Source organism: Cololabis saira, chromosome 10, assembly GCF_033807715.1.
Source record: "Cololabis saira isolate AMF1-May2022 chromosome 10, fColSai1.1, whole genome shotgun sequence".
NCBI lineage: Eukaryota > Metazoa > Chordata > Actinopteri > Beloniformes > Belonidae > Cololabis > Cololabis saira.
The window spans coordinates 6,635,000-6,657,867 of NC_084596.1; the positions used below are offsets into that span (position 1 = coordinate 6,635,000).

Sequence of the window (22,868 nt, forward strand, 5' to 3'; positions counted from 1 at the left end):
TAAGTCTTTAAGACATTAAAACATTTAAACATCCAACTTAGTTTAGTTCAGCGCTTCCAGTCGGTGGATTTATTATTGACGTGCACATGCAGGACTCATGAGTCACCGTTTGGCATTAAAATAAAAAAGTAAGTTAAGTCAGAGGGAAGGTAAACTTCGGATGGTTCGACCAGAGGGAACACAGGGAAGGAAATGAGGATCAATTAACATGATTTTGGTGTGAAAATATAGATATACAAGACACATTTAAATCTGCAGTTTCCAACATTTAACCACTAGAGGGAATAAAGATCCCAAACTAACCCCCAAACTCAGAATGACGGTTCATTCCTGCAGGAATCACCCACAGGTTTTCTGCAGGGGTTTGAAGCCTCTTTTTCCTCGTATTGTGGCAGGTTAGAATTATATAAAGCAAGAAGTTTAATGCGTAATTAGGGGCATGGCCTTTTGATTGGCATTAATTTGTCCAACCTGTAAATAAATACTCTTTCTAAGAATTGGTGTCTGTCTCCAGTTCTGTACAGTGGGATGACTTTTGCAGTTTTTTTATTTTTATTTGGAAATTTCAATCCTTCAATAACCTTTTTGATTATTGTCATATCAAAACAGTTGTCACCTTGTTTTTACATTTACTTACAATATCTATGATTTCTCTCCTCCACAGCTGTGAGAAACATTGAATCTGGATTTCTACTTATTGTTTCCTTCCATCCATCAGCTGATCCAGGATCACACATGTTTCTGCCAGATTTGGTCCAACACTCAAAAAATACCTGTTAAAATGATTAACCACCTTATTCATATCATTAATGACTTCATTGTTATTTGTTAAATATTGTGGATAATTAGTCTGTCTTGAACTTTTCCTAATGGCATCATTCAATATATTCCAAATACCTTTAACATTATTTTTAGTCCTTATTCATGAAGGAATTCATGTCCCTCTCCATGAAGGCAAGTGGTCTCGGCCCTGAAACAGCAAAGTCCTCCCTCCATTATCATGTTATTATTTTAATTATTATTGTAATTATTATTACAAAAGTGCATCTCCACTCGTTGAGTTTGCACTTTGAAAGAGATGGAAAATGGACTAGTACCAAAAGCCAAAAGCCAGGCTCCACAAGGTTTTGAGGAACTGCAAGTTTCTGCTACAGAAGGAATCTCCAACCTGTGCTTCAGTCTCTGAGGCTCCTTGTGGCAGGAAGTTATCAAAAACAACTGCAATGCATTTGATGGACATAAAATCTGCCTTCTTTCATGGACTAAAAACGTGGAGAGACATTTTCATTAAACCTTCTCCAGAGACCAACAGAGCAGATCATCTTTTTTTAACCCACATCAACTCCATGGTTCCTGACACAGTGGATTCCTCTCAGTTTTCCTACCGAGCCAACAGATCAGTGGATGAAGCGATGGCTTCGGCTTCACTTCCCCTTCCAACACCTGGACAGGATGAACACCTATGCACGGCTTCTGTCCCTGGATGTGTCATTTGATGAAGCCAAGACCAGTGAAATAACAATCTGGATCAAAATGACGTGATTGAGGAAGTTGAGGATAAAAGACAAAAGTGCATCTCCACTTTTCAACTTCATTTGATGACATTTCTCTTTCCACATTGTTTTCTGAACTAAATGCCGGTTGTACTGATCACGCTGTACCAATACTCTGCTTCACTGACAACTTTCCTGCACTAAAGTCTTTTTTTATTTGCGTTTTTATCAATCAATCAATCATCATTCATGATTCATGATGATTGATATAAACAATAAAAAAAAATCCTCCATGTAAAATGAAAATTTAATTACATTTTTCATGATTGTTTCTGACTAAATATGAGTTGAGGTAAAAAGACATTTACTTCTTAACGGATGTCTGATATAAAAGGGTTCAATCCAAAGTCTGTCCTCTTCCTGGAATCTGATCCCGATGATCCTCTTCTTCCTGGGATCCGTTTCACAAAGCAGGTTCAACAAACTCTGAGTCTAATCCTGAACTCTTAGTTGATCTACTCTGAGATCGGAAACTCTGAGTTTTCGGTTCCAGAATTTGAGTTTGTTCAATCAACTCTGAGTTTGTTAAGTTTGAGTTAAGCGCGTGCATGAAAAAAATAAAAAGCCATCAATTGAGCCCTGATACAAGGATTCACCATGGCAACCGGCGACAACAAAAGATCCACATACTTTTTTCTTAAACTTTATTTAACATTTCAATTTACAAAATCCCTTTTTTTTAAAAATATTTTTATCCCAGTTTTTTCCCCATTTTATCACCCAGTGCTCCTACCTAACAGTCCTGTGCATTGCCATCCTCTACCAACCCCGGGAGTTCCTGCACTGAGCTCAGGGGCCTGTACTACGAAGCAAGTTCAACATACCCAGGATATCTTTTCCTTATCCAGATTCACTAAGCGGGACAATTGCAATCACGCTAAGCGGTCACACGACGGTGGTTATCAACTCGGTATATCAACCCAGGTTTCTCCAATCTGGATATGAGCGCGTGCACATAAAAGGGGCGGTGTTTTCAGCGCATGACCAATCGCAAGCATGGAGAAGTCCGCTGTCAGAGCCGCTTATTTCAGTAGCGAAGAGCAAAGGATAAATTACACTGTGATTTAACTTAATATTTAGACTTGAAATTAAAAGTTCATGTCGTGTTCAAATTAAACGAGGTCTGACATTTCATCCTCTCTCAAATGACTCATACCTTGTTTCTACAGTATATTTACAGTTTGTACATAAAGGTTTATTTGCAAAAGTAGTTTTCTTAGAAAGACGGAGTGAGGGTATCTACAGCAAAGACAAACGTACTCGCATACCTCTCTGTCAGGAGAAAAGAAATGATAAAGTGTTGATACTTGGGTATGAAAGGAATTGCTTAGTTTCTTGACTAATTCAATTTTTGTTGAAAGTCAGCCCACTCTTTTTTTTTTTTTCCTCTCACGATCCGCGCACCGAGCTCCACTGGATTCTCTTCGAAAGGGCATGCCATTTTCCAAGAGAGCTGATTGGTCAGTGGGCGGTGCTTTTATACCCGGCGATCTGTATCTCGAACATAACCTGCTCCGGAGCAGGTTAGCTGTTCAGCATAAGTTACCATGGCGATGTACCCCGGTAAGAAGTGAACCACCGTCGTAGTCCTGAAAACCCAGGATTAAACCTGAAGTTACCTCGCTAACCCCAAATCCTGCTTCGTAGTACAGGCCCCAGGTCTCCTCCTTAACCTGAGGAGTGAGCAGGCTGCATCTTTTCACCAGACAGGGTGGGGTTTCTCCGGCCGGACGTAGCGCAATGGAATGAGAAAGAGGAGAAAACCGTGGACCACATGGCCTAATGGACAAGGCGTCTGACTTCGGATCAGAAGATTGAGGGTTCAAGTCCCTCTGTGGTTATAGAGCCTTCAGATAGTTACATCTGGTGTCCTCACTCACATTCACTCTTTAGAGGACTCTTTGGTTTAGCTACCCTCTCTGGTCATTGAAAAAAGAGAGAGAGAGAGATTATAAGTTCTCCAAAAATTTGAACTCTCAAATTTCAAATTTTGTTAACTAACGTTTCTGATTCAATCAAACAAACACATTTATTTCAGTTTTAAAGAAAGGATAACTGATGTACTTCCACTTTATGGACACGTTTGTTAAATGGGTGAGTTTAGTCAGAGAAAGTACTTGATGGAAATGTCCTTTCACGATAAACAGAGTTGGGCCACAGTCCTATGTGAACATGGGAAGCTTTAATTTCAACTTTAAGGCCCAGCTCTGAGGCCTCACTCTGAGACCAGCCTAGATTTCTACAGCTGGCCCATGATTTTGGAACAAAGGAAATTAAGGAATGACTCCAAAGCTCAGCAGGCTTTGCAGTTTATTGTCCGTAGAGGTGTCAAAAGGGGGCAGGATGGAGGTGACGCGCGGACAGTAAGGACAGTGAATTGGTCCTGCTGATGCGAGGGGCGTCCCCGCTGGTGGGTAAATAACAGCGGGGGTTCGATTCCCCGACAGGGAGTGAACCTGTTTTGGATATGCACGACTGATACATATGAACAATGGTCAATAAGCATAGTTGTGTTTTTCTGGCTGAAAAAGCCAAAAGTCATTGATGAAGTTCTTCTAATACAAAACAGTGCTGTAAATCTTCCAGGTGATGATATGCTCTGTTCACTGAGAGGTCCTGATCCAGAAGTTCAGCCTGGTAGAACCAGACAAGGGACCTTTTTCACGTGAGACAAACACGATAGCCACTAAACTACAGAAACTGTGCAGCAGGTTATTGATCATGATTCAATACTTCCTCGTTTATTTTCTATTCCCCCTTAATCGTATACAAAACCATCTACACAGGTATGAGACATATAAAAATGCCGGTTCAAACACTTGTACAAATGGTCTTCATGGCTGTTCTGCTTCAACATTTGGCTTCAACATTTTTTTATTTGAATGATTACTGTTATTGACGTCCAGAACCATCATCCTTGGTGATGTCATTAATGACAGCAGCTGCTTCTGAGAGGAAAGTTGTGAGGTGGCATATCAAGCATGTGAGGTGGCATATATCGAGAAATCAGATTTAATTTCTAGATAACTGTAGAAAGGGCAATTCATGGATTCATTCAGTTATACCTTATTCAACTCATCCTCTTTCAACTACTTATTTAACTAGCCATTGTTCAACTAGTCCTCATTAAACTAGTCATGGATGATGCAGTTCAACTAGACATCAATGTCTGCTGTCTACACCTGTTTATATAGTGGTCTCTGTAGACCAACAACTAACCAGGAATGAGTCATATTTACATCGAACTGTTAGTTGTCCTGTTAACGGTTCATTAATACTAATATATCTGCACTTGTTTTACCTTTGACAACACATCTTTGTCTCACTTTTCTCTGTTCTTCATCCTTTTTTTCTCACTCTCACTTTTCAGGAGCTAGGTGTTCTCTCTGAAAGGGGGTTTTGTCCCTTGCCAGTGTTTTTTTGACAGTTGTTTGGGGGTCATGTGATTGGCCTCTGGAAAGCACGTACATTGTATTGTATTGACTCTACTATATAAAGAAATGATGCAAGCACGACGAGGATGGGATTCGAACCCATGCGTGCAGAGCACAATGGATTAGCAGTCCATCGCCTTAACCACTCGGCCACCTCGTCTGTTTTGCTAGGCTATTCTATTTCAACCTGTACTCACTCAACTAGCCATCATTCAACTAGGCCTTACTCAAATAGACCTAATTTAACTATTCCACATTCAGCTAGTCATCATTAAACTTTTGCTTATCAAATAGCACTCTTTCAACTAGTCCTTACTGAATTAGTTCTCATTTAACTGGTCTTCATTCAACTAGTCGTTGATCAACTAATTTTCATTCAACTAGTCCCTTCTCAGCTAGTCTTCATTCAATTATTTCTTACTCAACTCTGCATCATTCAACTATCCCTTAGTCAACTCATCCTCTAGTCCTTGGTAAACTAGTCCTCATTCAACTCAACCTTATTCAACTCGTCCTTGCTCAACAAAACCTCATTCAACAAGTCTTTATTCAATTAGTCCTTATTCAACTAATTCTAATAAAACGATTACTTACTTAACTAGCCATTATTCCACTAGTCCTCAATAAACTAGTCATTGATGATGCAGTTCAACTAGACATCAATGTCTGCTGTCTACACCTGTTTATATAGTGGTCTCTGTAGACCAGGGGTCTCAGACTCCAGTCCTCGAGGGCCGGTGTCCTGCTGGTTTTAGATGTCTCCTTGCTTCATGTTGAGGAATTTATCCAAATCAGTTCATAAGTCCGCTCGTGGTAAAGTGAGTTTTTATTCAGTCGGCGGTGAGCGTATCTACACAGACCAGAGTCTGGTTGAAATGCTGACCCAGATTGATTTGGCCACAGGGTTTTTATACAAAAGTTCAATCAACAAAAGACATGAATAAACAAGCCAAGTGAGAGACGAAAAGCACTTCCACGGTGCCTGTCTCAGCAGAGATTCAGGACGCCGGAACTTGCCTGACAATGTGTCTCGATCATTGAATGAGACTGGAGCCGCCTGCAAGTCCTCGTCCCTGCAGGGGTCCTCAGGAAGCTGGAACTTGACAATAGGCCCAATCCCAATCTCCACCCTAAACCCTCAAACCCTGAGCCCTCACAGACTTTCAGTGACGTCAGCGTCACGTGATCAAGTGTGCGAGGGTGTGAGGGCTCCAAATGGTATAAATAGGAATGGGACACACTTAGCAGAAACCGGAAACAAGTCAGATAAAAACGTCTGTTTTTTTTGTTTTTTTTTTCTATAAACTTTATTTAAAATTTCAATTTACAAAATTCCTACCGGTATTATAAGTTTGGGAATGATCATCCGGATGTTTGAAAACAAAGTGGTAGCCTATATAAAGGAGCATAAAATTCAACAAAGAACACAATTTAAACATGCGCACAGTACAATATGTATTTCCTTGTTAACATTGTCTTTCTTTCAATCTACCCATACCAGCACATCCAGTATGCCAGGCTCAATCGCCCAGTAATTTCTTTTTTGTAAGCGCGTGTAAACTGAGTTAAATATTCCAGCTGTGTTATGACCATCTAATATTACTTTCCATTTTTCAGCATGATGTCATTTCATTTTTGTAAGAGAGCGTATAAATTGATGGTAACCTGAGCTAAATATTTCAGTTATATTATTACTATTTACTGCAACGTTTTTGTTCAACTTGCTGAAATTGTTTAAATTTTGTGGTCATAAATAAATGAATAACCAAATTACTGCCTGACTTGTTTGTGTTGGATCTAAAACTATCTTGCTAGTATTTACATGTATGCATTTCTGTTAACATAGGGAATCTTAATTCAAACACTGTACTCAGATTAAAGAAAAGCAAGTCTTGTTTATTCAACTGAGGATTTGTCTAATCCAGTGCTTCTCAATCCTGGTCCTCGTGGGCCCTGTCCTGCATGTTTTACATGTTTCCCTGCACCAACACAGCTGATTCTAATTAAAGGTCCTCATTAGCTTGTCACCAAGGTCTGCACAACTCTGTTGATGACACAGGTACTTTTATCACGGTGTGCTGAAGCAGGGTAGCATCTAAAACATGCAGGACAGGGGCCCACGAGGACCAGGATTAAAAAACACTGGTCTAATATAAAATGAAAACAAATGAAATTGAACCTCAAATTATGAATGAAAAAATGATGAAGAAAACTACATTTTGTCCTCCATCTTCCCACAAATGTCAATTAACTTAGATAACTGGTCATTCCTCTTCCTTTCCCTCTCCTCCTCCTTTTCATCCAGCTGCCTCAGCCTCTCTTTTTGTATTTAGTGTTGAAGAAAATGTCCAAAACGTCATTTGTCCTTTTTTTTGGTTTTCTTCCCTCCGATTGAATGAATGAATGAGTGAATGAAAAACTTTATTTCGAACATGCTAAAAAAAAAGAAAAGAGAAATATATATATACATATATATATACATATATATATACATATATATATACATATATATATATATATATATATATATATATATATATATATATATTCCAACCAAAGAACAATAGTTAAATAATATGTTTGTTGGCCGCTCCTTGTTTGTAAAGGAAATAATAGGGCCGTTGAAAAATCATCACGGGACAACAGTTTCTGAATTTAAATCACGAGTGGGATATGTATTTATATTTACAGGTGAACTTTCTTCTCGCAGTCGCACATGGTTCCTTTTCCTCCGCCCCCTGTTTTGTTTACATTCTCCCTGGTAACCTCCTTTCATGTCACAACGCAATGAACTGTGGGTAATTCCCTTTCCCAGAGTGTGCTGGGATGCTGACTTGCGGGAAGGGGGCAGTAAGGGCTCAAAATGGCTGCCGGGAGCCCTCGCGCACTTGACCACTTGAGGAATGGGACAGCCCTTACGCAAGGTGCGGGAGCGCGCACGTAAGTCTACGAGTCTGCGAGGGTGGAGATTGGGATTGGGCCAATGGATCAAGCGGGGGTATGAGGCTGGGGCAACCTGCAAGGCGTCGTTGTCCCTGCAGGGGGGCCACGTGCTGTCACAATGGTTCATCATTCAACACACCTGATTCAAATTAACGGTCGTCACCAGCTTGTCATCAAGGTCTGGACAACTCTGTTGGTGTCACAGCTACTTTTATCACGGTGTGCTGAAGCAGGGAAACATCTGAAACATGCAGGAATGTGGCACTGGAGGACTGGAGTCCGAGACCCCTGCTGTAGACCAACAACTAACCAGGAATGGGTCATATTTTCATCGAACGGTTAGTTGTCCTGTTAACGGTTCATTAATACTAATATATCTGCACTTGTTTTACCTTTGACAACATATCTTTGTCTAACTTTTCTCTGTTCTTTACTTTCATTACTATGGAACCAACTTCCAATCTGGGTTAAGGAGGCTGACACCACCTCCACCTTTAAAACTAAACTTAAAACATTTCTGTTTAGTAAAGCCTATAGTTAGTGTTTAGTGAACCTCTAGCTGGTGTTGGTAAATCTCTAGGTAGTGTAAACTCTAGTGTGCCAGAGTCGTTCCTGTAGCTTCTTGTCCTGGCCCTCCCTTCTCTTCCCTTTTCTCTCTTTTGTCCATGTTGCAGCATCCTTTGCCGGACACCGGAACCTGCAGCGTGGGAGTGAGAGGGGCAGGGTAACGGCCCGGGCAGGCGGGGGAGAGGTTTGTCGGTCAAGACTCCTCTCCCTGGCCCTGCCCCTTCTCAAACCTTTCCCCGACCCTGCACCCCAACCTGGGACTTGATGATTGGGCCGGAGCTTCGGGAGCTGCGTGCTGGCCTGCGGTCCCCACCCCTGGTCATCCCGTTGCTGCTTCCACCTGCCTGCTGTGCTGCTGCCGTCCCTGACCCACCAGTCTGGCCCTCGGCAGGAGGGTCCCCCCTTATGATCCTGGTCCTGCTCAAGGTTTCTTCCCTCCTAAAGGGGAGTTTTTCCTTGCCACTGTTTGGCTTAAGGTTTTTCTCCCACTAGGGGAGTTTTTACCTGCCATTGTTTATGTAATAACTGCTCGGGGGTCATGTTCTGGGTATGGGTCTCTGGAAAGCGTCTAGAGACAACTTTTGTTGTATTAGACGCTATATAAATAAAATTGAATTGAATTGTTCTTCATCCTTTTTTTCTCACTCTCACTTTTCAGGAGCTAGGTGTTCTCTCTGAAAGGGGGTTTTGTCCCTTGGCAGTGTTTTTTTGACAGTTGTTTGGGGGGTCATGTGATTGGTCTCTGGAAAGCACGTAGATTGTATTGTATTGACTCTATACTATATAAAGAAAAGATGCGAGCACGACGAGGATGGGATTCGAACCCATGCGTGCAGAGCACAATGGATTAGCAGTCCATCGCCTTAACCACTCGGCCACCTCGTCTGTTTTATAAGGCTGTTCTATTTCAACCAGTACTCACTCAACTAGGCCTTACTCAAATAGACCTAATTTAACTATTCCACATTCAGCTAGTCATCATTAAACTTTTGCTTATCAAATAGCACTCTTTCAACTAGTCCTTACTTAACTAGACCTCATTTAACTAGTCCTCATTCAGCTAGTCATCATCAAACTATTGCTCATTCAACTAGTCCCTACTCAACTCGTCATCATTCAACTGGTCCTCATTTAACTTGTCTTTAATCAATTAGTCCCCACTTAACTAGTGGTTATTTAACTGGCCCTCATTCAGCTATTGCTTTCTCAATGAATCCTTTTCCAACTACTCCTCATTCTACTAGTCCTTACTGAATTAGTTCTCATTTAACTTGTCCTCATTCACCTAGTCCTTGCTCAACTAATCTTCATTCAACTAGTCCCTACTCAGCTAGTCTTCATTCAATTATTTCTTACTCAACTCTGCATCATTCAACTATCCCTTATTCAACTCATCCTCTTTCAACTAGTCCTTAGTAAACTAGTCCTCAATCAACTCAACCTTATTCAACTCGTCCTTGCTCAACAAAACCTAATTCAATAAGTCCATACTCAACTAGCCCTATGACCAATGTCTGCTGTCTACACCTGTTTATATAGTGGTCTCTGTAGACCAAAAACTAACCAGGAATAGATCATATTTACATTGAACTGGTAGTTGTCCTGTTAACGGTTCATTAATAATAATATATATGCACTTGTTTTACCTTTGACAATATATCTTTGTCTCACTTTTCTCTGTTCTTTCTCACTCTTCTTTCTCTAGCCACCTGGGGGGTATTCCAAGAAGGAGGTTGAAGGAAGAAAAATAAGTTTTGTGTCCTGAAATGTCCTTAATTCTCAAAACAGTCGTATCAGCTATGCACCTGTTGTTTAATGTAACTGTGAGAGAGGCGCTTGTTCACACGGGAAGCTCAGTCCCGTGTGAACCAAGACTTAGCGTGAGAACTGGCAAGCGGGGGTTGGAGGGGCCCTTTCAGCCCCCTCCGCGAGCTGTCGTATAAAGACGGAAAAAGCCGGAAGTCGGGTCAGAGTCAGCTGCGGGTCTAGTGCACGGACGCCGAGCGGGTTGATGGCTGCTCTGCCCCAGGACTGTCCGGCTCTCCAGTCCTTTGTGTGTCGAGGTAAGAGTTATCAAAGCCTAGCCCCTGTGTAATTGTTTGTTGCTCTGCCATTTGCGGGGGATAACCTGACACAGTTATCCTAGCAAAGGGCAGTTGTGTGTGAGTCTTTTTGTGTGCACTGCTCGCTAATAAATGTATTCATATCTTATAGCAAAAGCGAGTGTGTGTCTGATTCATTTTTGCACAGCCGACCGCTCCCGAGCCTAAAGTGAGTTTCTCCCAAAACAGAGGTTTACTGGCTAAACTGGGTATGTTAACCCAGGGTAAATGGTAAACCCAGGATTTCCGTTCCAAAATGGTCAGGTTAAGTAAGTCACCATGGTAACATAGGCTCTGAACATAACCTGGTAGGAGGTAGGTTTTATGCCGGTTTTGTTCAGGTTTTGTTCAGATAACCCAGTTATGTTTGGGTATTTAAGCGCAAATTCAGGAGGGCTGCTGCTTGTTACACATAGAAGCCCAAATTGCCCTGGCCCGGCTCGGAGGGCCGGCCCCCGTCTACTGGATGGCCGGTGGGGGGACGCGGGTGTCTTATCAGGGCCGGCTTTGCTGGTCCTGCTTCCTGGCTTCGGCCTCCGCTCCCCCTCCTTCCCCCCCTACACGATTCATACGCACATAGGCGAAGGGCGGGGGGTCCGGGTCGTGGGGGGCACTGTCCCGCGTGGCCCGGCACTCCCCGCCTCACGGTTTTAACAGCAAAATAGACACTGCACATTCAACACTTAATAAATACATTTGACAAGGACACGTAGTTCGGGAGGGGGGGGTCGGTGTCAAATCGATACTTGGCCCTCCCCCCTCCCTGTTTTTATGGCATTAATCACATGTACTCAACACCAGGGGCGGGAGGGGGTCCCACATCACCCGCGTTCCCTCACCGGCCTGGGATAGGTGGGTCGGGATACCCGGGCCTGGCGGGGCTCGCCGTGCAGCGTGGGGCGCCTTCTGGCGGTGCTGGACCCCCCCGGGGAGGGGGAAACGGTGCGTGATTGTGTGTCTGTGTCGGTGAGAATGCGGTATGGAAGGGTCCTGCCATGGAGGATTTGGGCCTCCATTGGCAGGACATAGAAACTTAATAATTTATCATTATTATATTATACAAAGATGGTTATTATTATTATTATTATTATTATTATTATTATTAGTATTATTAGTATTATTAGTATTATAATTATGTATAGTATATCATATTATTATTAGTATAGATATCGGATAGGTGAATGGATGAATGAATGGGATGCCTGGGTCTGGGGCCCTCCGTTGTCGGGCCTGCACGGGTGTCGCCTTGTTGGGGGGTTCCCTCTCTCCGGGCCCGTCTCCGGTCCCCCCCGCTGCCTCTGCGGCGGGGCGCCCCTCTGGTCTTGGAGGGCCACTTTCGTGGGGGGCGGGTGCACCTGCCCGCGTCGGCGGCCGGGGCGGCTCTGTCTCTCCGGGCAGGCTGGCCCCCTGCCAGGTGGGGGTCGTTGGCCTGAAGGGTGAGGGCCTCCTGGCCGCGTGTCCGGCCCGGACCGGGTGGCCGGGGATTGCCTGGGTCGCGGTCCGCCGCCGCGGGATCCCTGGCTGCTTCTTCCCGCGCCGTGGGGGCCCCGCCCGCGGGCCCCCTCGGCCACCGCCGGGGGGGGGGGGGGGTGGGGCCTCGCAGGCGGTGGGTTGCCTCCCTCCTACTTCTCCCCTCTGTGGCGTTGCCGGTGGCCTGGGTTCCGGGCTCTTCCGTGTCAGCCTCTGGTCTCGCGGGTGGCGGGGTTGCTCCCCCCCCTCCCCCACTATAGATACACTTCAGGTGGAACTTTGTTTGGTTTATTACACACACACACACACACACACACACACACACACACACACACACACACACACACACACACACACACACACACACACACACACATGATCATATACATACACACACACACACATAGACATACACACTGGCTTGTTCACCTGCATGCTAGCTCTCTAGTTTTTGGCTATTTAGCTTAGCTCAGACTGCAATCAGATCTCAAGATTTAGGTCGATTGCTGTTATTGTTTTGGTTGGCTCCGTGCCGGTTTCGTGCTTTGTTTGTGCTTGACGTGCGTTTCCGTGTGTTCCTGCTTCCTGGATTGGCAGTGGATGTCGTCACCCCCCCCCCCCCCCCCAAAAAAAATATCACTGGGTTTGTATGTGTATATTTATGTATGTGTACGCATATGTAGGCATATATATATATGTATATATATTAAATATAGTAATAATGCACATATATATACTTTTGGTTTCTACCGTCATGGTATCATTCATTAATATGTGTGCAGACAAGAGAAAAAAAAAAAGAAAAAAAAAAAAAAAAAAGAAGCCCAAATTGTCCGTTCAATTCACCGTGAGAGGATGATAAGACCACTATATGACATTTTGGCTTTCCCCGATGAGTATTTGCGAGTTTTTCAGCAGAATCCCTCATTTATTTGGGTAACCTTCTCCATCCATACACTGTAAACCTTAATAAGTTCACAGAACTCAAACTTTTTTGTAACTGATTACCCAAAAATATTTAAGTGATATTTTTAAATGTTTTAAGTAGGGCCGTCCAAGTCCAACTTAACGTTCTCTTAACGCCGATGGAGAATGAAAAGCGACTTTTGAACAGCAAGTTCACTTTCAAAAAGATGCCAGATGGTTCGCTGGACAAGACTGAAGTTATTTACATGTACCATCGATTCGAAATGAATTACCACCGAAGTACGTTGAGTCTCAAATACCAGAGAGCGCAGCGCTGCTCCGCCCCCCCCCCTCGTCAAAATCAGACAACGCTGGATAGCAGCTTGCAAAAAAGGACGAGTCAAATCAAATCAAACTGCATTTGTTAAGCGCTTTTCTTACAAAATAAGAAATGCAATGCAAAGCGCTTTACATAAAACTCAACAATGCTCCCCCCGCCGCACAAACACACACACGCGCGCGCACAGACGGGCGCACACTGCGATTCGCACTGAGGATTCAGGTGAGGAAATGGCTGAGTTACTCCCGTTCCGTTACATGTGCACTTTATTTGTTTGTAATTCAGTTTTTGTATCCCCCTGTTTTTAACCCACTTAGGAGAAGGGGATATTTTTTGAGCCTTTTATTTTCCTCCATATGAGAGACATAATTACAGGGAAAATTTAACTGACCAATGCACTTCTTGTACAATGTTTGTGATGCATATGGTTCATTGTTTTACACTGAGCTGCTTAAAACAGGAATCTTAAGTTAGTCTTTCCAAGTGTAAAGTTGGGGACTACATTGTGTTTGTATTTATGAAGGAATGTTACATTCAGGTCAAAAGATTTTTTTGTGGAAATTGAATAAACATTGGCATAAAGCAGCATATTTGCCGGCTCGAAGGACTGCCATTATTTTTAATCTTCCCAGAGCGGGACTCTATTTCATCACTGTACTCGGGTATGGCTTTGGCCACTGCCATCTACTTTGGTTGGGACATCTGAGTTGTTACACCACGTGTGTTTCCACATGTTACAATCAAAAAGGGCTAGTGGTGCAACGGAAAACGTGTCTGAGTACGGATCAGAAGATTCTAGGTTCAACTCCTGGCTAGCTCAAAAAATCCTAATCTTTAATACTCTCCCAGTCACAACCTTGGTAGTGTACACGTTTCTTCTTCTGTGTCATTTATTTACTTGCTTTTTTCATTTGTCTCTGTGTATGCCCGGAAATGTACACTTCAAAGGTGCCGCAGGATAGGCCGTCTTCCATAATGTTTCCAAAGCTGCCCCGGCTCATGCATTATGTTTGTCTTTCATGGGACCTCTTTTATTCATTCTCTTCCTTCCTCATATCTCATATCTCATTCGAACCAAATGCCCTTACCTGACGACAGGGGCGGCACACCTCCGTAAACTCTTCTTCCAACCTCACACTGTGTTCACTGACATAACTGCAGAAAGCGAGCACATATCTAAAGCTGGGTACACGTACCCTTTCAAGCTGTGATCGTATAGTGGTGAGTACTCTGCGTTGTGGCTGCAGCAACCCCGGTTCGAATCCGGGTCACAGCACCACTGTGGCAGCAAGAGTGCTTCTCAAATTTTTGGAAAAAGAAAGAAAAGGTGCCACGGACACAACAAAATCCACTAGGGTGTTTGGATCAGATTTTCAGACCATTCACACTTCAATTTATTGCGGTGGAGAGGGGGGGTGCTACGGCCCGGACACTTAGCCAAAGACAATGGACTCTGCCAGTGGTAAGGACCCGGCAAGCAGCGCATAAGGGAGACAATAATTCATTTAAAATGTTTCCTTTTCCCAGTTTCAGGCCTTGGTAGAAGAATACACAAGTCATGGAGTTGTCAACATGCATCCTCCTTCGATAGCTCAGTTGGTAGAGCGGAGGACTGTAGAACCAGTAAAACAGGTATCCTTAGGTCGCTGGTTCAACTCCGGCTCGAAGGACTGCCATTATTTTTCATCTTCCCAGAGCGGGACTCTATTTCATCACTGTACTCGGCTATGGCTTTGGCCACTGCCATCTACTTTGGTTGGGACATCTGAGTTGTTACACCACGTGTGTTTCCACATGTTTCAATCAAAAAGGGCTAGTGGCGCAATGGACAACGTGTCTGAGTACGGATCAGAGGATTCTAGGTTCAACTCCTGGCTAGCTCAAAAAATCCTAATCTTTAATACTCTCCCAGTCACAACCTTGGTAGTGTACACGTTTCTTCTTCTGTGTCATTTATTTACTTGCTTTTTTCATTTGTCTCTGTGTATGCCCGGAAATGTACACTTCAAAGGTGCCGCAGGATAGGCCGTCTTCCATAATGTTTCCAAAGCTGCCCCGGCTCATGCATTATGTTTGTCTTTCATGGGACCTCTTTTATTCATTCTCTTCTTTCCTCATATCTCATTCGAACCAAATGCCCTTACCTGACGACAGGGGCGGCACACCTCCGTAAACTCTTCTTCCAACCTCACACTGTGTTCACTCTCATAACTGCAGAAAGCGAGCACATATCTAAAGCTGGGTACACGTACCCTTTCAAGCTGTGATCGTATAGTGGTGAGTACTCTGCGTTGTGGCCGCAGCAACCCCGGTTCGAATCCGGGTCACAGCACCCCTGTGGCAGCAAGAGTGCTTCTCAAATTTTTGGAAAAAGAAAGAAAAGGTGCCACGGACACAACAAAATCCACTAGGGTGTTTGGATCAGATTTTCAGACCATTCACACTTCAATTAATTGCGGTGGAGAGGGGGGGTGCTACGGCCCGGACACTTAGCCAAGGACAATGGACTCTGCCAGTGGTAAAGACCCGGCAAGCAGCGCATAAGGGAGACAATAATTCATTTAAAATGTTTCCTTTTCCCAGTTTCAGGCCTTGGTAGAAGAATACACAAGTCATGGAGTTGTCAACATGCATCCTCCTTCGATAGCTCAGTTGGAAGAGCGGAGGAGAGTAGAACCAGTAAAACAGGTATCCTTAGGTCGCTGGTTCAACTCTGGCTCGAAGGACTGCCATTATTTTTCATCTTCCCAGAGCGGGACTCTATTTCATCACTGTACTCGGCTATGGCTTTGGCCACTGCCATCTACTTTGGTTGGACATCTGAGTTGTTACACCACGTGTGTTTCCACATGTTACAATCAAAAAGGGCTAGTGGCGCAATGGATAACGCGTCTGAGTACGGATCAGAAGATTCTAGGTTCAACTCCTGGCTAGCTCAAAAAATCCTAATCTTTAATACTCTCCCAGTCACAACCTTGGTAGTGTACACGTTTCTTCTTCTGTCATTTATTTATTTACTTGCTTTTTTCATTTGTCTCTGTGTATGCCCGGAAATGTACACTTCAAAGGTGCCGCAGGATAGGCCGTCTTCCATAATGTTTCCAAAGCTGCCCCGGCTCATGCATTATGTTTGTCTTTCATGGGACCTCTTTTATTCATTCTCTTCTTTCCTCATATCTCATTCGAACCAAATGCCCTTACCTGACGACAGGGGCGGCACACCTCCGTAAACTCTTCTTCCAACATCACACTGTGTTCACTGACATAGCTGCAGAAAGCGAGCACATATCTAAAGCTGGGTACACGTACCCTTTCAAGCTGTGATCGTATAGTGGTGAGTACTCTGTGTTGTGGCCGCAGCAACCCAGGTTCGAATCCGGGTCACAGCACCCCTGTGGCAGCAAGAGTGCTTCTCAAATTTTTGGAAAAAGAAAGAAAAGGTGCCACGGACACAACAAAATCCACTAGGGTGTTTGGATCAGATTTTCAGACCATTCACACTTCAATTAATTGCGGTGGAGAGGGGGGGTGCTATGGCCCGGACACTTAGCCAAGGACAATGGACTCTGCCAGTGGTAAGGACCCGGCAAGCAGCGCATAAGGGAGACAATAATTCATTTAAAATGTTTCCTTTTCCCAGTTTCAGGCCTTGGTAAAAGAATACACAAGTCATGGAGTTGTCAACATGCATCCTCCTTCGATAGCTCAGTTGGTAGAGCGGAGGACTGTAGAACCAGTAAAACAGGTATCCTTAGGTCGCTGGTTCAACTCTGGCTCGAAGGACTGCCATTATTTTTCATCTTCCCAGAGCGGGACTCTATTTCATCACTGTACTCGGCTATGGCTTTGGCCACTGCCATCTACTTTGGTTGGGACATCTGAGTTGTTACACCACGTGTGTTTCCACATGTTACAATCAAAAAGGGCTAGTGGCGCAATGGATAACGCGTCTGAGTACGGATCAGAAGATTCTAGGTTCAACTCCTGGCTAGCTCAAAAAATCCTAATCTTTAATACTCTCCCAGTCACAACCTTGGTAGTGTACACGTTTCTTCTTCTGTGTCAAAAAATCCTAATCTTTAATACTCTCCCAGTCACAACCTTGGTAGTGTACACGTTTCTTCTTCTGTCATTTATTTATTTACTTGCTTTTTTCATTTGTCTCTGTGTATGCCCGGAAATGTACACTTCAAAGGTGCCGCAGGATAGGCCGTCTTCCATAATGTTTCCAAAGCTGCCCCGGCTCATGCATTATGTTTGTCTTTCATGGGACCTCTTTTATTCATTCTCTTCTTTCCTCATATCTCATTCGAACCAAATGCCCTTACCTGACGACAGGGGCGGCACACCTCCGTAAACTCTTCTTCCAACATCACACTGTGTTCACTGACATAGCTGCAGAAAGCGAGCACATATCTAAAGCTGGGTACACGTACCCTTTCAAGCTGTGATCGTATAGTGGTGAGTACTCTGCGTTGTGGCCGCAGCAACCCCGGTTCGAATCCGGGTCACAGCACCCCTGTGGCAGCAAGAGTGCTTCTCAAATTTTTGGAAAAAGAAAGAAAAGGTGCCACGGACACAACAAAATCCACTAGGGTGTTTGGATCAGATTTTCAGACCATTCACACTTCAATTAATTGCGGTGGAGAGGGGGGGTGCTACGGCCCGGACACTTAGCCAAGGACAATGGACTCTGCCAGTGGTAAGGACCCGGCAAGCAGCGCATAAGGGAGACAATAATTCATTTAAAATGTTTCCTTTTCCCAGTTTCAGGCCTTGGTAGACGAATACACAAGTCATGGAGTTGTCAACATGCATCCTCCTTCGATAGCTCAGTTGGTAGAGCGGAGGACTGTAGAACCAGTAAAACAGGTATCCTTAGGTCGCTGGTTCAACTCTGGCTCGAAGGACTGCCATTATTTTTCATCTTCCCAGAGCGGGACTCTATTTCATCACTGTACTCGGCTATGGCTTTGGCCACTACCATCTACTTTGGTTGGGACATCTGAGTTGTTACACCACGTGTGTTTCCACATGTTACAATCAAAAAGGGCTAGTGGCGCAATGGATAACGCGTCTGAGTATGGATCAGAAGATTCTAGGTTCAACTCCTGGCTAGCTCAAAAAATCCTAATCTTGAATACTCTCCCAGTCACAACCTTGGTAGTGTACACGTTTCTTCTTCTGTGTCAAAAAATCCTAATCTTTAATACTCTCCCAGTCACAACCTTGGTAGTGTACACGTTTCTTCTTCTGTCATTTATTTATTTACTTGCTTTTTTCATTTGTCTCTGTGTATGCCCGGAAATGTACACTTCAAAGGTGCCGCAGGATAGGCCGTCTTCCATAATGTTTCCAAAGCTGCCCCGGCTCATGCATTATGTTTGTCTTTCATGGGACCTCTTTTATTCATTCTCTTCTTTCCTCATATCTCATTCGAACCAAATGCCCTTACCTGACGACAGGGGCGGCACACCTCCGTAAACTCTTCTTCCAACCTCACACTGTGTTCACTCTCATAACTGCAGAAAGCGAGCACATATCTAAAGCTGGGTACACGTACCCTTTCAAGCTGTGATCGTATAGTGGTGAGTACTCTGCGTTGTGGCCGCAGCAACCCAGGTTCGAATCCGGGTCACAGCACCCCTGTGGCAGCAAGAGTGCTTCTCAAATTTTTGGAAAAAGAAAGAAAAGGTGCCACGGACACAACAAAATCCACTAGGGTGTTTGGATCAGATTTTCAGACCATTCACACTTCAATTTATTGCGGTGGAGAGGGGGGGTGCTATGGCCCGGACACTTAGCCAAGGACAATGGACTCTGCCAGTGGTAAGGATCCGGCAAGCAGCGCATAAGGGAGACAATAATTCATTTAAAATGTTTCCTTTTCCCAGTTTCAGGCCTTGGTAGAAGAATACACAAGTCATGGAGTTGTCAACATGCATCCTCCTTCGATAGCTCAGTTGGTAGAGCGGAGGACTGTAGAACCAGTAAAACAGGTATCCTTAGGTCGCTGGTTCAACTCTGGCTCGAAGGACTGCCATTATTTTTCATCTTCCCAGAGCGGGACTCTATTTCATCACTGTACTCGGCTATGGCTTTGGCCACTACCATCTACTTTGGTTGGGACATCTGAGTTGTTACACCACGTGTGTTTCCACATGTTACAATCAAAAAGGGCTAGTGGCGCAATGGATAACGCGTCTGAGTATGGATCAGAAGATTCTAGGTTCAACTCCTGGCTAGCTCAAAAAATCCTAATCTTTAATACTCTCCCAGTCACAACCTTGGTAGTGTACACGTTTCTTCTTCTGTGTCAAAAAATCCTAATCTTTAATACTCTCCCAGTCACAACCTTGGTAGTGTACACGTTTCTTCTTCTGTCATTTATTTATTTACTTGCTTTTTTCATTTGTCTCTGTGTATGCCCGGAAATGTACACTTCAAAGGTGCCGCAGGATAGGCCGTCTTCCATAATGTTTCCAAAGCTGCCCCGGCTCATGCATTATGTTTGTCTTTCATGGGACCTCTTTTATTCATTCTCTTCTTTCCTCATATCTCATTCGAACCAAATGCCCTTACCTGACGACAGGGGCGGCACACCTCCGTAAACTCTTCTTCCAACATCACACTGTGTTCACTGACATAGCTGCAGAAAGCGAGCACATATCTAAAGCTGGGTACACGTACCCTTTCAAGCTGTGATCGTATAGTGGTGAGTACTCTGCGTTGTGGCCGCAGCAACCCCGGTTCGAATCCGGGTCACAGCACCCCTGTGGCAGCAAGAGTGCTTCTCAAATTTTTGGAAAAAGAAAGAAAAGGTGCCACGGACACAACAAAATCCACTAGGGTGTTTGGATCAGATTTTCAGACCATTCACACTTCAATTAATTGCGGTGGAGAGGGGGGGTGCTACGGCCCGGACACTTAGCCAAGGACAATGGACTCTGCCAGTGGTAAGGACCCGGCAAGCAGCGCATAAGGGAGACAATAATTCATTTAAAATGTTTCCTTTTCCCAGTTTCAGGCCTTGGTAGACGAATACACAAGTCATGGAGTTGTCAACATGCATCCTCCTTCGATAGCTCAGTTGGTAGAGCGGAGGACTGTAGAACCAGTAAAACAGGTATCCTTAGGTCGCTGGTTCAACTCTGGCTCGAAGGACTGCCATTATTTTTCATCTTCCCAGAGCGGGACTCTATTTCATCACTGTACTCGGCTATGGCTTTGGCCACTACCATCTACTTTGGTTGGGACATCTGAGTTGTTACACCACGTGTGTTTCCACATGTTACAATCAAAAAGGGCTAGTGGCGCAATGGATAACGCGTCTGAGTATGGATCAGAAGATTCTAGGTTCAACTCCTGGCTAGCTCAAAAAATCCTAATCTTGAATACTCTCCCAGTCACAACCTTGGTAGTGTACACGTTTCTTCTTCTGTGTCAAAAAATCCTAATCTTTAATACTCTCCCAGTCACAACCTTGGTAGTGTACACGTTTCTTCTTCTGTCATTTATTTATTTACTTGCTTTTTTCATTTGTCTCTGTGTATGCCCGGAAATGTACACTTCAAAGGTGCCGCAGGATAGGCCGTCTTCCATAATGTTTCCAAAGCTGCCCCGGCTCATGCATTATGTTTGTCTTTCATGGGACCTCTTTTATTCATTCTCTTCTTTCCTCATATCTCATTCGAACCAAATGCCCTTACCTGACGACAGGGGCGGCACACCTCCGTAAACTCTTCTTCCAACCTCACACTGTGTTCACTCTCATAACTGCAGAAAGCGAGCACATATCTAAAGCTGGGTACACGTACCCTTTCAAGCTGTGATCGTATAGTGGTGAGTACTCTGCGTTGTGGCCGCAGCAACCCAGGTTCGAATCCGGGTCACAGCACCCCTGTGGCAGCAAGAGTGCTTCTCAAATTTTTGGAAAAAGAAAGAAAAGGTGCCACGGACACAACAAAATCCACTAGGGTGTTTGGATCAGATTTTCAGACCATTCACACTTCAATTTATTGCGGTGGAGAGGGGGGGTGCTATGGCCCGGACACTTAGCCAAGGACAATGGACTCTGCCAGTGGTAAGGATCCGGCAAGCAGCGCATAAGGGAGACAATAATTCATTAAAAATGTTTCCTTTTCCCAGTTTCAGGCCTTGGTAGAAGAATACACAAGTCATGGAGTTGTCAACATGCATCCTCCTTCGATAGCTCAGTTGGTAGAGCGGAGGACTGTAGAACCAGTAAAACAGGTATCCTTAGGTCGCTGGTTCAACTCTGGCTCGAAGGACTGCCATTATTTTTCATCTTCCCAGAGCGGGACTCTATTTCATCACTGTACTCGGCTATGGCTTTGGCCACTACCATCTACTTTGGTTGGGACATCTGAGTTGTTACACCACGTGTGTTTCCACATGTTACAATCAAAAAGGGCTAGTGGCGCAATGGATAACGCGTCTGAGTACGGATCAGAAGATTCTAGGTTCAACTCCTGGCTAGCTCAAAAAATCCTAATCTTGAATACTCTCCCAGTCACAACCTTGGTAGTGTACACGTTTCTTCTTCTGTGTCAAAAAATCCTAATCTTTAATACTCTCCCAGTCACAACCTTGGTAGTGTACACGTTTCTTCTTCTGTGTCATTTATTTACTTGCTTTTTTCATTTGTCTCTGTGTATGCCCGGAAATGTACACTTCAAAGGTGCCGCAGGATAGGCCATCTTCCATAATGTTTCCAAAGCTGCCCCGGCTCATGCATTATGTTTGTCTTTCATGGGACCTCTTTTATTCATTCTCTTCTTTCCTCATATCTCATTCGAACCAAATGCCCTTACCTGACGACAGTGGCGGCACACCTCCGTAAACTCTTCTTCCAACCTCACACTGTGTTCACTGACATAACTGCAGAAAGCGAGCACATATCTAAAGCTGGGTACATGTACCCTTTCAAGCTGTGATCGTATAGTGGTGAGTACTCTGCGTTGTGGCCGCAGCAACCCCGGTTTGAATCCGGGTCACAGCACCCCTGTGGCAGCAAGAGTGCTTCTCAAATTTTTGGAAAAAGAAAGAAAAGGTGCCACGGACACAACAAAATCCACTAGGGTGTTTGGATCAGATTTTCAGACCATTCACACTTCAATTGATTGCGGTGGAGAGGGCGGGTGCTACGGCCCGGACACTTAGCCAAGGACAATGGACTCTGCCAGTGGTAAGGACCCGGCAAGCGGCGCATAAGGGAGACAATAATTCATTTAAAATTTTTCCTTTTCCCAGTTTCAGGCCTTGGTAGGAGAATACACAAGTCATGGAGCTGTCAACATGCATCCTCCTTCGATAGCTCAGTTGGTAGAGCGGAGGACTGTAGAACCAGTAAAACAGGTATCCTTAGGTCGCTGGTTCAACTCCGGCTCGAAGGACTGCCATTATTTTTCATCTTCCCAGAGCGGGACTCTATTTCATCACTGTACTCGGCTATGGCTTTGGCCACTGCCATCTACTTTGGTTGGGACATTTGAGTTGTTACACCACGTGTGTTTCCACATGTTACAATCAA

General features: G+C 44.3%; 19 non-coding genes across 19 annotated transcripts; 17 read left to right on the forward strand and 2 right to left on the reverse strand.

The window, feature by feature from the left end:
* The first annotated feature begins 3,321 nt into the window (after positions 1–3,321).
* trnar-ucg (transfer RNA arginine (anticodon UCG)) lies at positions 3,322–3,394 on the forward strand. Its single transcript has one exon. It is a non-coding gene; the product is annotated as a tRNA-Arg (tRNA).
* Positions 3,395–5,065: 1,671 nt separating this feature from the next.
* On the reverse strand, positions 5,066–5,147 carry trnas-gcu (transfer RNA serine (anticodon GCU)). The gene has a single exon. It is a non-coding gene; the product is annotated as a tRNA-Ser (tRNA).
* Positions 5,148–9,300: 4,153 nt separating this feature from the next.
* trnas-gcu (transfer RNA serine (anticodon GCU)) lies at positions 9,301–9,382 on the reverse strand. The gene has a single exon. It is a non-coding gene; the product is annotated as a tRNA-Ser (tRNA).
* A 5,514-nt stretch (positions 9,383–14,896) lies between these two features.
* trnay-gua (transfer RNA tyrosine (anticodon GUA)) lies at positions 14,897–14,985 on the forward strand. The gene is given in 2 exon segments: positions 14,897–14,933; positions 14,950–14,985. It is a non-coding gene; the product is annotated as a tRNA-Tyr (tRNA).
* Positions 14,986–15,575: 590 nt separating this feature from the next.
* On the forward strand, positions 15,576–15,647 carry trnah-gug (transfer RNA histidin (anticodon GUG)). Its single transcript has one exon. It is a non-coding gene; the product is annotated as a tRNA-His (tRNA).
* A 533-nt stretch (positions 15,648–16,180) lies between these two features.
* Positions 16,181–16,253, forward strand: trnar-acg (transfer RNA arginine (anticodon ACG)). The gene has a single exon. It is a non-coding gene; the product is annotated as a tRNA-Arg (tRNA).
* Positions 16,254–17,009: 756 nt separating this feature from the next.
* trnay-gua (transfer RNA tyrosine (anticodon GUA)) lies at positions 17,010–17,098 on the forward strand. Its single transcript is given in 2 exon segments — positions 17,010–17,046; positions 17,063–17,098. It is a non-coding gene; the product is annotated as a tRNA-Tyr (tRNA).
* Positions 17,099–17,238: 140 nt separating this feature from the next.
* On the forward strand, positions 17,239–17,311 carry trnar-acg (transfer RNA arginine (anticodon ACG)). The gene has a single exon. It is a non-coding gene; the product is annotated as a tRNA-Arg (tRNA).
* A 448-nt stretch (positions 17,312–17,759) lies between these two features.
* Positions 17,760–17,831, forward strand: trnah-gug (transfer RNA histidin (anticodon GUG)). The gene has a single exon. It is a non-coding gene; the product is annotated as a tRNA-His (tRNA).
* Positions 17,832–18,136: 305 nt separating this feature from the next.
* trnay-gua (transfer RNA tyrosine (anticodon GUA)) lies at positions 18,137–18,225 on the forward strand. Its single transcript is given in 2 exon segments — positions 18,137–18,173; positions 18,190–18,225. It is a non-coding gene; the product is annotated as a tRNA-Tyr (tRNA).
* Positions 18,226–18,365: 140 nt separating this feature from the next.
* On the forward strand, positions 18,366–18,438 carry trnah-aug (transfer RNA histidin (anticodon AUG)). The gene has a single exon. It is a non-coding gene; the product is annotated as a tRNA-His (tRNA).
* An 825-nt stretch (positions 18,439–19,263) lies between these two features.
* trnay-gua (transfer RNA tyrosine (anticodon GUA)) lies at positions 19,264–19,352 on the forward strand. The gene is given in 2 exon segments: positions 19,264–19,300; positions 19,317–19,352. It is a non-coding gene; the product is annotated as a tRNA-Tyr (tRNA).
* A 140-nt stretch (positions 19,353–19,492) lies between these two features.
* trnah-aug (transfer RNA histidin (anticodon AUG)) lies at positions 19,493–19,565 on the forward strand. The gene has a single exon. It is a non-coding gene; the product is annotated as a tRNA-His (tRNA).
* A 448-nt stretch (positions 19,566–20,013) lies between these two features.
* trnah-gug (transfer RNA histidin (anticodon GUG)) lies at positions 20,014–20,085 on the forward strand. The gene has a single exon. It is a non-coding gene; the product is annotated as a tRNA-His (tRNA).
* A 305-nt stretch (positions 20,086–20,390) lies between these two features.
* Positions 20,391–20,479, forward strand: trnay-gua (transfer RNA tyrosine (anticodon GUA)). The gene is given in 2 exon segments: positions 20,391–20,427; positions 20,444–20,479. It is a non-coding gene; the product is annotated as a tRNA-Tyr (tRNA).
* Positions 20,480–20,619: 140 nt separating this feature from the next.
* Positions 20,620–20,692, forward strand: trnah-aug (transfer RNA histidin (anticodon AUG)). The gene has a single exon. It is a non-coding gene; the product is annotated as a tRNA-His (tRNA).
* An 825-nt stretch (positions 20,693–21,517) lies between these two features.
* trnay-gua (transfer RNA tyrosine (anticodon GUA)) lies at positions 21,518–21,606 on the forward strand. Its single transcript is given in 2 exon segments — positions 21,518–21,554; positions 21,571–21,606. It is a non-coding gene; the product is annotated as a tRNA-Tyr (tRNA).
* A 140-nt stretch (positions 21,607–21,746) lies between these two features.
* On the forward strand, positions 21,747–21,819 carry trnar-acg (transfer RNA arginine (anticodon ACG)). Its single transcript has one exon. It is a non-coding gene; the product is annotated as a tRNA-Arg (tRNA).
* An 823-nt stretch (positions 21,820–22,642) lies between these two features.
* Positions 22,643–22,731, forward strand: trnay-gua (transfer RNA tyrosine (anticodon GUA)). Its single transcript is given in 2 exon segments — positions 22,643–22,679; positions 22,696–22,731. It is a non-coding gene; the product is annotated as a tRNA-Tyr (tRNA).
* Positions 22,732–22,868: the final 137 nt, after the last annotated feature.